Raw genomic sequence first — 14619 nt, 5'->3', positions numbered from 1 at the left:
GTTTTGGCTCTTTCCTCTTTTTGTTAGATTTATCTCTAAAACGTAAAACTTCTTGCTGTTTTGCTTAAATTTCTTTGATGGCTCTCAGTCACTTCAGGATAAAGCCAAAGTTAAACAAATCTTTAGCAAAGTCATAACAAATTCTTTCAGGATCTGGCTCCTGCCTACCTCTTCATCTTCATTTATTGCTACTTCCTTCCCTCACACTCTATGCATTGAACAAGTTGCAGATCTCTGGAATCCTTCTTGCTTTTTTGTTATCTCCAGAATTTCATAAAAGCTTCTTTTACTAGCTAGAATACATCCCTCTCTTCTTTAATATGAATAACTCTTTATCTCACTTACAACTTAGCTCAGACTGTCACTTTTCCTCCAAAAAGCTTTAGTTGACCCCTCGTCTTGAAACGGATGTTCTTTTTGCCTGCACCTTTGGTACCCTCTGTTTTATCTATTTATCTGTCTAGCGATCATCCATATTTCTATCTATCTCTTCAACAACACTGAAACCTTCGAGAGTAGAGATTTATCTTATTCATCTTTGTCTCTTCAGAATCTGATGTAACATCTGCCTAGCACATAGTAGGTGATCAATAAGTGTTTTATGAATAAATGCTAACTGAATGAATGCTTTCCCCTTTTCTTCAATCAAATATACAAATTTCTACATTCCCTTTCACTTATTTCTTCTCTTTCTTATGAGTTACATATTTCTCTGCTTTGGTTTAATGTGTCTTAGAGACTTCTGTCTTGAAGTTTTCCACTGGCAGAAAACTAAGTGTGTGTGTGTGTGTGTGTGTGTGTTTGTGTGTGTGCACATACACATAAATGTATTTGAAGAGGTTTTATGTCATTACTAATGAAATAGAATACTCATTAATTAGAATTTATCTACTTTTGGCGTTTTAATTCTGAGCACGGAAGAAATATTTGCTCCTTGTACAAACTTATTTTATTTACTTCAAGAGCTCCTTAAAATATGTATTTCACTCAGTCTATTTTTGAGTAATGCAAAGAGAGTAATTTACTCTTTTCCATATGAGGTAATATACATACAGGATTTGCTCTATCATAATTTATAATTATAGAAAACAGGAGGAATTAAAATAATTTATTCATGTAGAAGAGTTATGTAACTACTAAATGGCAACACAAGGCAATGATACAAAATAACTTACATCACGTCATGGGTTGAAAAAATTCAATAACAATTCAGTTTTTTTTTCAGTATCAAAGTTTCTGTTATTTGCCAACAGGATATGGAGACAATTAAGATCATTAGATCGCAAAATGTTAACGCTGTAAACTGCTTTGGTTTACAAATGGTGAGAATGAGGTTCAGAGAAGTTTATGTCTTAACCAGATCACACAGTTTAGATTTGGGGCTAATGTGAACTAGCATTTCTTTGTTTTCAGACCTGAGAGTATGAATAATACCACCTACTTTAGAGTTTAAAAAGTACCTTCAGATGCATTATCCTCTTTGATCCTCAAAACCATCTTTGAGGTAAGGCAAATATTATCCCCAGTCTTTAGAGGAGAAAGCAGGTGTTGGTGGGGGCAGAGCTCAAAGAGATTAAATAAACTCTCCAAGTTGTATATGTAGTAAAGATGTAGAGCTGGGAGTAGGATTCAAGTCTTTGGGCTCTAGATCACACAGTAAAATCACAATAAACTCTAGGAATCTGAATAAGCAAATTAGTAACAAAATTGAATAGCTTTAAAATTTTATTTTTATCCTCTTTTTGGTAAAATACTCACTAAAGAATTATAAAATGGCAGACTTTAAGGAAGTTGAGTTGATAAATTAAAATATTCTGTGAGTCAGTTTTCCGTGTTTCAAAATAACTTTGAACTTTGACTCATGAGTCATTTTAACTATGGTCAATAAGTCCCGTATAATGGTATATATTGGCTTAACATAAACAACAAGGTAAAATTTGTAATGAAAGGGATAAAGGCCATCATTGGATATTTCAACCTGTGGAGGTTTGCTCAGTCTTGGGCAACTTATTAGGTACATTTTGCTAGTTGTTCTGAGGGCTATAGAATTCAGATAAGACATGGTTGCTGCTCCTTGAGAATTTTACACCCTGGTTGGGTTGTCCAAATCAGTAAGCATAAAACAAGTCCATAAGAAGCAAGTACAAAAGTGGTGTAGTTTATAAGTGCTGGAGAAATTTACAGAAAATATCAGTAAGCCCAGAGTAGCAGAAGGATGTCTCATTATACTGAAAGTAGCAGTATAAGACAGTGTTTAAAAGCTTAGACTGTAGCAGTAGGCTGCTTAAATTTAAATCTCAGTTCTACCACTTACTAACTGCGTGACCTTGGACAAGTTACTTAACCTCTCCTGTGCCTCAGAGTCCTCACCTGTAAAACAGGGATAACAAAAAAACCCAGCGATAACCTACATCATAGAATTGTTTGGAGTATCAAATGACTTAATTTTTTAATGATGTTCAGAATGATTCCAGACACCTAATGCTATATATATGGATAAGACATAAGATAATGAATAACCTGGATACATAGGTAGGGTGGACTAGAGGGGTAAAGCCTAAAGCTAGGGAGACCAAATGAGAAGCTAATTCATTACTCCAGGCTGAAGTGATGTGGGACGGGGAGGATGTGACAGATATAAAATTCAGAGGAATGATGGGCTTCTTTAGTGATGGACTGGAGGTTATGAAGGGGAGAGAGTCTGAAATGTATTATAGTCATGAATTGATCCTCAGATTAAGCCTTAGGAAGTTAGTTCAATTCTGGGACCTCTGAAGTCATTGAGGGCTTCCTGGATCTGTACTGCAACAGATTTGAAAGATTTTTTTTTTTTTGGCCCTGTAGAGATTTTCTGGACCAGGGGTAACACAGGATTACACTAAATAAAGCATACTTAAATCTTCTGAGCCACATTATTGGGCAAGAAATTCTCCCCCTTCAGAGTTCACTAACCACCCTGATCAAGCAATCCACAATTTTTAAAAAAATCAGACATTGAAATTTAAAGCATTGCTTACCAATGAATCACATATTTGGTGAGCTATTCAGTGGAATGATTCAAGAATGAATTGACTGCTACAAACCTCCTAGAAGAAAACATAGGCAAAACATTCTCTGACATAAATCTTAACAATGTTCTCCTAGGGCAGTCTACCTAGGCAATAGAAATAAAAGCAAAAATAAACAAATGGGACTGAAGTAAACTTATAAGCTTTTGCACAGCAAAGGAAGCTATAAACAAAACAAAAAGACAACCTACAGAATGGAAAAAACATATCTGCAATGATGCAACTGACAAAGGCTTAATCTCCAGAATATACAAACAGCTCATACAACCTAATAACAAAAAACCAAACAACCCAATCCAAAAATGGGCAGAAGACCTAAAGAAGCATTTCTCCAATAAAGACATACAAATGGCCAATAGGAACATGAAAAAATGCTCAATATAGCTAATTATCAGAAAAATGCAAATCAAAACTACAATGAGGTATCACCTCACACCAGTCAGAATGGCCATCATTCAAAAGTCCACAAACAATAAATGCTGGAGACGGTGTGGAGAAAAGGGAACCCTCCTACACTGTTGGTGGGAATGTAGTTTGGTGCAGCCATTATGTAAAACAGCATGGACATTCCTTAAAAAACTAAAAATAGACTTACCCTATAATTCAGTAATCCCACTCCTGGGCATATATCAGGAGAGAACTCTAATTCATAAAGATACATGAACCCCAATGTTCATAGCAGCACTATTTACAATTGCCAAGACATGGAAGCAACCTAAATGTCCATCAACAGATGATTGGATAAAGAAGTTGTGGTATATATACAGAATGAAATACTACTCAGCCATAAAAAAGAATAAAATAATGCCATTTGCAGCAACACGGACAGACCTGGAGATTGTCATTCTAAGTGAAGTAAGCCAGAAAGAGAAAGAAAAACACCTTTTGATATCACTTATATGTGGAATCTCAAAAAAAAAAAAGAAGACACAAAAGAACTCATTTACAAAACAGACACAGATTCACAGACATAGAAAACAAACTTGTGGTTACCAAGATGTGAAGGGGTTGGGAAGGGATAAATTGGGAGTTCGAGATTTGCAGATACTAACTACTATATATAAAATAGATAAACAGCAAGTTTATACTGTATAGCACAGGGAACTATATTCAGTATCTTGTAGTAACTTATAATAAAAAAGAATATGAAAACAAATATATGTATGAATATGTGACTGAACTATTATGCTGTATACCAGAAATTGACCCAATGTTGTAAACTGACTATACTTCAATAAAGAAAAAAAAAGAATGAAGTGACTGGACTGTGGAAGGACAGTTTTATTATTGCAAGTTCCATGGCATTGATGCATTGTAAAGAAAACTTATAGTTTGCTAGTAAAAAGACTTTTAAAGTACTTGACCATTGAAACAAGGTTTTTTCCCTACTAAATGTATATATATATATTTTTCATCTGAACATTGAATATTGTGTTAACTGTAGATGTTTGGTTAAGCAAATTCCTATGGACTCATTACAGATCGACTTTGAGGTAAGTTCTTCAAGTGTGCAGAGTTCAGAAGCATTATCTATCATTTACATAAGACGGGCAATTTTCCATTCTTCTTTCTCTCCCTACATGCACACACATAAACTTTCCTATGTTTTTCTACCTTCCAATGGAAAGAAGAAAGATCATGCTTCAGATGAAAGCAGTACAGAGTTCCTTTTGCTTTTGTGTTTACTTTTGCCTGGCCAAAAGCTGCTCAGAAAATACCCACTTTTCCACATTAAAAGAAAACCCAACAAATTAGATACCCCCTGTTACTCTCTCATAGCACCCTGTGGTTCTGCTTCACAGTACTTATCACATTTTTTTCCTCTAGGCAGACAGATAGACATAAGTTAATGTCTGTCTCATTCAAAGATTACGTTGTGTTTATGCATCAGTGTATTTCCAGTGCATAGAATGATGTCCGGCACACAGGTGCTCAGTACATACTTGTCTAATGAACAAAGTGGAGAAGACAGTTTTCATTTATTAGACACCTGACCCCATGCTAGACATTTTCACATAAACTCACATTTATTCTTTATAACAGTTTTGTAAGGAAAGTGTTATTAGCACATTTTAAAGAGGATGAAAGTCAGAGAGATTAAGTAACTTTTCTCATGTCAGAGAATTATTAGTTGGCAGTGTCAGGATTCAAACTGAGGACCCTTTGACTTCAAAGCTAGTGCTATCACTCCATAACATTGCATCTTCTTTTATTTTAAATTGAGATATAATTGACACATAATGTTGGGTCTGTTATATATCTCCATATGATCACTACAGTAGCATTAGCTGACACCTCTATCATGTCACATAATTATCATTTCTTTTTTGGGTTGAGAACAGTTAAAATTTACTCTCTTAGCAACTTTGAAGTTTACAATACAGTTTTGTTGTCCATAATTACTATGCTGTGCATTAGCTCCGTAGAACTTATTTACCTACTAGTTGTAAGTTTTTACCATTAAACAACATCTCCTCAGTTCCCCCAACCCCCAGCCCCTTATGACATTGCTTCAATATCTGTTTAGTGTGACTTCTCCATTGACTCAATTATGTAAAGGATGTACCCTGAAGCCATATTTTAAAGTGACAGAGGAAAAGAATAAGGGAAATATTTGAAACTACATACTTTCACTTCAATCCCTAATATCTAAATATCACAGAGAAAGTTGTATTACAAACAGTTATCCAAATGCATTTTTGTAGAGTAGCATATTAATAACTCATGGCATCAATAGCACAGCCCTGGACTTTTTAAAATATATTTTACTTCTGGCATTTTTTTAATTTAAAAGGTAATATATGTCCCCAATTTTAAAAATCAAACCATACAGAAGTATATAAAGTAAAAACCCAAATCCTCTACCTTCCCTCCCAATCCCACTCTTAGGTGGTAACCAGGTTTAACAGTTTGATGTATTGTGAATATGCCTTTTGGGTTTGTGAAAAATCATCAATAATTTCTATTAAAAGACTGTTATGAAACTCATAGCTGGCAGTTATTATGACAGTGAATCCAGACGTTGGTAAATGTTTTGCATTTAGTGTGCCTGTTCTTAGAGCATGTCTTTGTAATAATTGATATGCAGGGTTCAAAGGGCCATGCAAAGTTCATGTGGTTCTTCCCGCTTTAGGAAACCTGTTCTTTCCCCTTCTTTTCTTTCTTTCGTATAGTCATATACGAAAAGTCATATAGTTATTTGTTCCAACATGTATTGAATACCTACTATAGGTCAAGCACTGGGAATACAATCGTGAGCAAGACAGACATGGTCCCTGCTCCCATTACAGGTTAGAGGAAAGAGACAAATAGACGATCTTAATTCAGGGTGATGAGTAGTATGACAGAACGTGCCTCATAAACTTTTGTGCGCATCAGAATCATCTGGGATGCTAGCTAGATTGCAGACTGGTCCTACCCCAGACCCACTGAATCTGAAGGGTGGATCTTAGAAATCCGCGTTTTAATAAGCTCCCAGGTGTTTCTGTTGTAAGGATTTCCTTTTGGTGATGTATAGAGGAAGAATGAGGGCAAGAGGGACTACATGAGGGACAAGTTTGTTTAAAAGGAATCAGAGAAGACTTTTGCAAACAGTTAAGTCTAAATTGAGATTTGAACAATGAGTAAGAATTCACTAGGTAATTGGAAGTTGGGGGTCGGGAAGTGGGTAAGAGCAGAAGAGGACAGACTTGCCTGAATATGAGAGGGAGCGGGCCTGCACTCAGGAAGTGAAAGAAGTTCAATATGGTTAAAGAGTAGAGTTAGGGAAGTGGCACATGAATAAGAACCCTCATGGAAGGGGTAGCTTGAGGTGATAACCAAGGTTGGTACCACAGGGATCATTAATGTTTAAGGGAAGTGTGGGGGAGGATGGGGGCAGGGTCAAGAGGACTAACACGGACCATTCAATGATTTTCTGTCATATCTTTGGTCAATTAACTATGTCTTTGTTTCCACTTATATATCTCATTGTACTTTCTTTTGAGTGGACCCTCACAACACATCTGTGAGGCAGGTTGGGCAGATATTACTATTTCCATTTTACACATGAGAAAACTGTGGCTCATAGAGGTTAAGTTTCTTGAGGCCTAAAAGTTACTAAGAAGCACAGAATTGATTCTTGACCTAGGATCTTTTCTGTTTGTTATGTTTTGTTTTGAGGTTTGTTGATGCCACATTCAATGTTCTTCTACCATCCATTTCCCTATTTGAGGGTATTTTGAATTCTGAGTTTATCCTCCAAAATTCTATACATTCCAGCCAACTGAGAGCCATTATAATGTTGAGAATATCATCATCAAACTAGTGATGATGCCACAGACCCAGGGCCAACTTAAGCAGGATTTATTTTTTTTCACCCATCTCTGTGATGGATAACTCTAATTTTTTTGTAACAGATAGTCTTGTAGAAGAAAAGGAATGTGTCTCAGAGTATATGTTGCAGAATCACCAGCATCTTGTGAGTACTTATTAACTATGCACAATGCTTATAGTAATAACCTTTACCAGAATGGGCCCAAGATACTACAGAAGATAGTTTATTGCTATGATTTTCAGGTCCAAAGTTCAAATGGAGTATAACTTTCTCATCAAACACCAGTATAAACTCAGTTTCTGAAAATGTGCTTCCTTTAACTTTGCTTCCTTCTATTTTGTATACTTCTTAATAACCCCAAAGCAAACTGAATTCTCAATTTCATCCACCTTGTCACCCTTTTTGGTCTGCTTTCATCCCAGAATTAGGTTCTTCTTAAGAGCTTCTAATTTAACTCTCATTTGCTCCAGGAATTCTCCTTCTTGATTACAGGTGGAGACACACTGTCATTATTCCCCTTTTGAAATTGGGATTCCCTTTTAAACTGGGGACATTCAGAAGGATAATAACTGAATGGTTAAAGGGTAGTAAGATTAGTGAATATCATTAAGGGGAAGAGAATATAAAATTTCTCTGGGGCCACAGCTGCAGTATCCTCTGCCTCCACCATGGTCTGGAGGGATAGGCTTTCCCACAGTACTAGTGCAGGAGTGGGGATATTTGAAGAGACTAGAAAAGTAAGACTATAATCATGTTTAGTTGGGTTACTAGTCTGTTTAAAAGGAAGACTACTTGAAGGGGAAAAAACAGGATTTAAATTACATTAAATGTCTTAATTAAGAATTAAAGTGGGTATAAGTTGTTTTATGAATATTTCCTAAATTATTTTATTCTAATACTTGGATTTTCTTTCCCTTTTAGTCTGTTTTAATTGAAGTCTAGTTGATTTACAATATTATATTAGTTTCAGGTGTACAGCAGTGATTCAGTATTTTTGCAGATTACTCTCCAAGTTTCTTCAAGATCTTTAGAGACTTTTATTCACTTAATTTACAAATACATTTATCCTGATTTTACTCCTTGTTATTAAAATAAAATGGGAAAAGTAGAAATTTTAAATATCATTAATTTCTACTAATGGTATCCAAAAACCCTTTTAAGGATAGCTTTACTCCACCAATTTCCTCTGATTCTCCTTAAAATATTTGAAGAGTTAGTTAAAATACATTTTTTAACATGAAAAGAATGTTCTAACTTGACACTTCCTGGGTATTTGCTGAAACTTGTATACTGAGGAAGATCGTTTGCCTGAGAGTCCTATATATCAAATGCAAGGTATTTGATCATCTTCAGTAGAGCTTCTTTCTGGGCTTCATCTATTGCTATTTTTCCAAAAAGTTTCTGGGATCTCCAGGAATATTTAAAGTGGTATTTATTTGAAAAATTATTGCATAAATATGTTCACTGGAGTGTTGTCTGAGACCACAAAATTGGAAACAATTAAAATGCACATCAAATATGGGATTGAGTAAATAAAAGAAAACACATACATAAATAGTCAAGTGACTCAGCATCTGGTTCAGGAGGTCACATTAGTCCAGAGTTTGAATCTTGGCTCAACCACTTCCAAGTTGTATGATCTCTGGCAGGTTGACTTCTCTAAGCTCAGTTTCCTTTTCTGTGAAGCCAGGATCATTATGTCTACCTCATTGTGAGGATTAAATGGGATTATGTATGTAAAGCATGTGCTGTAGTACCTGACCCTTATAAATATTCAGCAGGGCCTCAAACAATTTGGCAGATGGTTGGTGTTTAATAAAGATTTGCTGTATGATAGCAAATTTTAAAATGTTATATGTAATGTTATAGTAGCTGGGGAAGACTAATGATATATTATTAAGTAAAGGTAGTTACTGTGACATCAAATTTATTTAAAAAATAATATATAGAAAAAAATATAGAGGAAGAGAGGAGAGAGACAGTCATTGAAATATAAATAATGGTTATGTACAGAGAAGATTCTGAGAGACTTTCATTTCTATTTTATGCATTTCTTGTTTAACCCAAACTCAGTCTCCTGGAGTCATTTATCCCTGTAATAACCAAATGTCTTGAGTTCCTACCCCAGGTAACAGCAGGGTCTATACTCTTTACCCACCTATCCTCCTCCACGGTAACCTTCTTATACGCCTATTCATGAATCAATCCAAGCTACAGTCAGGTCTCCCAGTCCCTGGGTTCAACCCCTGCAGCTGCCATCTTCTTTCATCACCTCTGTCAGACATGTACCATTCACCTCTTCACTTTCATGGCCCCAAATGACCACGAATACAAGGCTAGTGTAGTAAACAACTTCCAGTAAATTGCTGATAAGTGTATTTCCACACAGCATCTAATGGGAAACAATTTAAAACTGAATACTTTTCATGTGCCTATTGGCCATCTGCATTTCCTCTTTGGAAAAAATGTCTCTTTAGGTCTTCTGCCCATTTCTTTTAAATCAGGTTGCTTGTTTTTTTGGTGTTAAGTTGTATAAACTGTTTATATATGTTGGATACTAATCCCTTATGGGTCATATCATTTGCAAATATTTTCTCCCATTCAGTAGCTTATCTTTTTGTTTTGTTGATGGTTTCCTTTGCTGTACAAAAGGTTTTAAGTTTAATTAGGTCCCATATGTTTATTTTTGCTTTTGTTTCCTTTGTTTTAGGAGACAGATACCAAAAAATATTGCTATCATTTATGTCAAAGACTGTTCTGCCTATGTTTTCCTCTAGGAGTTTTATGGACACCAGGGAAATGCAAATGAAAACTACAGTGAGAAATCCCCTCACACCTGTAAGAATGGCTATCATCAAAAATAACACAAGTAGCAAATGTTGTTGAGGATATGGTGGGAATGTAAATTGGTGCAGCCACTGTGGAAAATAGTATGGAGATTTTTAAAAAACTAAAAACAGAACTACCATATGACTCAGAAATTCCACTCCTGGGTGTATATCTGAAAAGAACAAAAACACTAATTCAAAAAGATATATGCACCCAATGTTCATAGCAGCATTATTTACAATCGCCAAGATATGGAAGCAACCTAAGTGTCCATCAACAGATGAATGGGTAAAGGAGACTTTCCTGTTGGCCACCTGCATTTTCTCTTTGGAAAAACGTCTCTTTAGGTCTTTTGCCCATTTTTTGGGGTAGAAAAAAATTTAAAAATATATTTATATATATATGGAATACTACTCAGCCATAAAAAAGAAAGATTTTGCCATTTGCAGCCACATGGATGGACTTGGAGGACATTATGCTAAATGAAATAAGTCAGACGGAGGAAGACAAATCCAGTATGATATCACTTATAAGTAGAATCTAAAAAATACAACAAACTAGTGAATATAACAAAAAAGAAGCAGGCTCACAGATATGGAGAACAAGCTAGTGGTTACCAGTGGGGAGAAGGAAGGGGGAAAGGCAACATAAGGGTAAAGAATTAAAAGGTACAAACTATTAGGTATAAAATAAACTACAAGTTCTACTGTATAGCACAGGGAACTATATTCAATATCCTGTAGTAACCTATAATGAAAAAATATGAAAAGGAATATATGTACATACATGGATGACTGAAACATGCTGTATATCAGAAATTGACACAACATTGTAAACTGACTATAGTTCGGTAAAAAAATAAAATAAGCTACAAGGATGTTTGTACAACACGGGAAATACAGCAAATATTTCATAATAACTATAAATTGAATATAACCTTTACAAATTGTGAATCACTATATTGTACACCTATAACTAATATAATATTGTATATCAACTATACTCCAATCAAAAAAACCCTGAATACTGATATCTTAAAGAGAATCTTCACTGGCTGTCTTTTGCCCTAGGCCTTAGCCTACCACCCTTTTGCAGGAGCTGCTCCTCAGGCCAGAAACTCTTCCCTTCCATTTACCCTCTCTTTTCTTATTCCTGGAATACCCAGCCTCTGCTGAAAAAATGTAAGTTCTTCTTTTTATCTGCAAAGCAATTTAATTCTTAGTCCTCACCCCAGACTAGGCTCTGGACCCATCTTGTCTTTCACAGAAGGTTAACTGTTGGGGAACTTTTGTAAACACTAAAGCCAAATATCCCTGATCTGCACCCTTAGCTAAGCAAAGAGACAACATATGCAAAGTTATGATTTTCCCCTAATTGGAAATTTGCTGATGATATCTGGAAAGTAAGAAAATTCAAATTCTTGGATGTGCTCTTTTTTCTGTTTTTTATTTTTTAATTTGTTATTTATTTTTAATTGAAATATAGTTGATTTACAATGTGTTAGTTTCTGGTGTACAGCATATACATACATATATATTCCTTTTCATATTCTTTTTCATTATAGGTTATTACAAGGTATTGAATATAGTCCCCTGTGCTCTACAGTAGGACCCTGTACTACTATATATAAAATAGATCTGTTCATTTTTAATCACAACAAAATTAGAAGTAATGTTTTTTTGTCTGCTACAGATATTTTCCAAATGTTTTACAATGAGCATGTATTCTGTAATAAAATAAAATACAGTAAATATTATAAAAATATCAAGTGCTGCTTATCATTGAATGTCTCCAAAGTACTTTATAAGTTTTTATTTCAGAAAATAGCCCCTACATTAGTTTTGTGCCAGTCTGGCTCCATGCCTTAAGCCCTCCCTCACCTTCCCTGCTCTCCATCTCCTGCCTTTTCTTTCTCTTTCTTTTTGTTTGTTTGCACTTTACGGGGGTAAACACAAAAAGCCTGTGAACTTAAAAGGGACAGAAAAAGATACTGGCTTTGAGGCATAGAGAGGTTCCAACAAATTTAAACTCTGCTTGCTATCGATGAAAATTATGTAAACACCTTTCTCCACTTGTGAATATTCATTGAGATGTAACCAAGCTGGGGTCGGAATTCAGAGTACTTGATTTTACTCAGCATCTTCAAAAAAGGGTATTTTGTGTATTGTCATCATTAGAGTTTAAATGCGTAAACATATTTGTGGTTTTAGACCTATGGAAGTGGCTTTATATATTATATTAAATTAAAAACATTTTGTTAGGGCAGACCATGTATATACATTTTGAATTCTTAAGAGTTTGGCAGTTTTTGGCTAACAAAATTCACCTGCAATAAAATAGTATGTTAAGACTAAAATTATATTTTAGAAATTTCTGATAATATATCAAAATGATAAAAACCTTAAATTTAAATAAGTATACATGTATTAAATATAAACGAGTACAATGTTTATCATTTAGACTTTGTTCCTAAGCTGGATAACACTGCCACCTTGTGGCAAAATCGGATTATTGATGCTTTCATTTAAATATTTCAAAAAACTATTTTTTCCCTGAGAGCATACCAGCTACAGTGTGGAAATAATTTGCATGGCTGATAGAGGCAGTCTCATTCTGTGTTTCTAGAATGGGGCGAGTCTGATAATAAGTAATTGTGAGCAAGAATATGCACTTTTGGTGTGTCCCCTTAAAATCACAATTGCATAATGTTCAAAACCAGCATTAAAAAGGAAAACAAACAAACAAACATGTAAATCACCTTCATGTGCTGTAAAGGCTAATAAGCCAAAATACAAAAGAAACTTGCTAACAATTCTAGATCACTAAACTGTAATTTCTCGTTTTTCCCTTTTATGGAAGGCATCAACCAGAAACCTAATGAGTGCCTTCTCCTGTAAAAAAGCAAAAAACAAACAAACAAACAAAAGAAACGTAAATCATCCCCACAATAAATTATGTAAGTTGTTTGATTTTGTAAAGCAAAGAACAAAATTCTTTCACCTCTTTCCTGGCATTTCAGAAAAAACAAAATGATAACTGGGTTTTCCTTATTTTGTCTGGACTTTCAGTTGTGTGACAAATCAAGTTACCTAACCTCCCTGAATCTCAGTTCCTTTACCTGAAAAATGAACATAATAATATCAGCAACCTCACTGGGATGTTGTGAGGATTAAATGAGTTAATATGAGTAAATTGCTCCTTAGAACATGCCTAACATTCATAAAAGCATTCATGAAATTTTAGCTCTCATCATTATTACAGGTGGACCAAGATCAGGAATGTATCTACATCTAATTTGTGTTAGGGTTGGCATAGTTCTGTGATGTGACTTGATTTTTCTGTCATGCTAAGAAGGTGGGGTCTCTATGTTCCATTTACAGCTAGTATGGGCCAAATGGTGATTGTACTCTAGTTTTATTTGAGCCTTCCTTCTATGCAATGGGCTTTGGACTCTGTCCCCGTTTTGGCGTGTATTAGATCTGGGAAAATTAATCTTTCTAAGTTCCAGTTTCTTTATTGATAAAATGGGGAACAAAAGTACATATCTCACTGGGTTGTTTTGATGACTAAATGAAGTAATACATACATAAAGTCCTTTCAGCAAAGTGTGAGACTTAGAACAGCTTCAACCCATGTTCTCTGGTATGTTTAAAAACTAAAAGACACTCCATCTACAACATTATCAGCACCAGTTATATAATATACATTGCTGAGGAAGTGAGCCAACAGGTAAAATGATGTCAGAAGGCATTCTGCCAGGGGAGGGGGGTTAAAGGACAATATACCTGATCTTACAGATGTTGTGGAGAATAAGTATAGTTTGTGTAAGAGGCAGGAAAGTATGATGGTAAAAATCCTGGAATTGGAATCAGAAAGAGCTGTGTCTGAATTCAGTCTCTTTGCCAACTGTTCAGGCCTTGATTAGGTTATGAAATCTTTTGAACCACTTTCCTTAGAATTGGGGATGATAGGGTTGCTATGGAATTGAATGAGAATATGTAAAGTGCTACCCGCTGAACCTGGGTCATAAAATAACTCAATAAATAGTGGTCATAGTTATTCTTAATTATTTGTAAAGAAATATTTTCATTAGGGACTTGAATCCCTCATTAGGAGAAGTCTTTTAAGCATTATAGCTTCTATGGTGTGAGGAAAAGGTAGTAAATAGAAGTCAGAACAGAAATAGGAAGTGAATTATTTCAGGATTGGGGCATGGGGAAAGTAGAAAGGTTTACAGCAAATATCTTTGAGCAGGATGGTTAAAACACTAGGCACTCTTGGGGTCAGTGCCAAGCACAGGCTCTGAGACTCCTTCCAGCTTTTTGCTTCACCCTCTTAAACTTTGAGAGGAGGAAATAATAGTCAAGTGAGCCCTGTCTTGCCTCTCCCTCACCACATGGGGGAGCA

The sequence above is a fragment of the Camelus bactrianus genome, chromosome X, assembly GCF_048773025.1.
Source record: "Camelus bactrianus isolate YW-2024 breed Bactrian camel chromosome X, ASM4877302v1, whole genome shotgun sequence".
NCBI lineage: Eukaryota > Metazoa > Chordata > Mammalia > Artiodactyla > Camelidae > Camelus > Camelus bactrianus.
The sequence above is the reverse complement of the archived record's forward strand: the minus strand, read 5'-3'. Positions refer to the sequence as shown.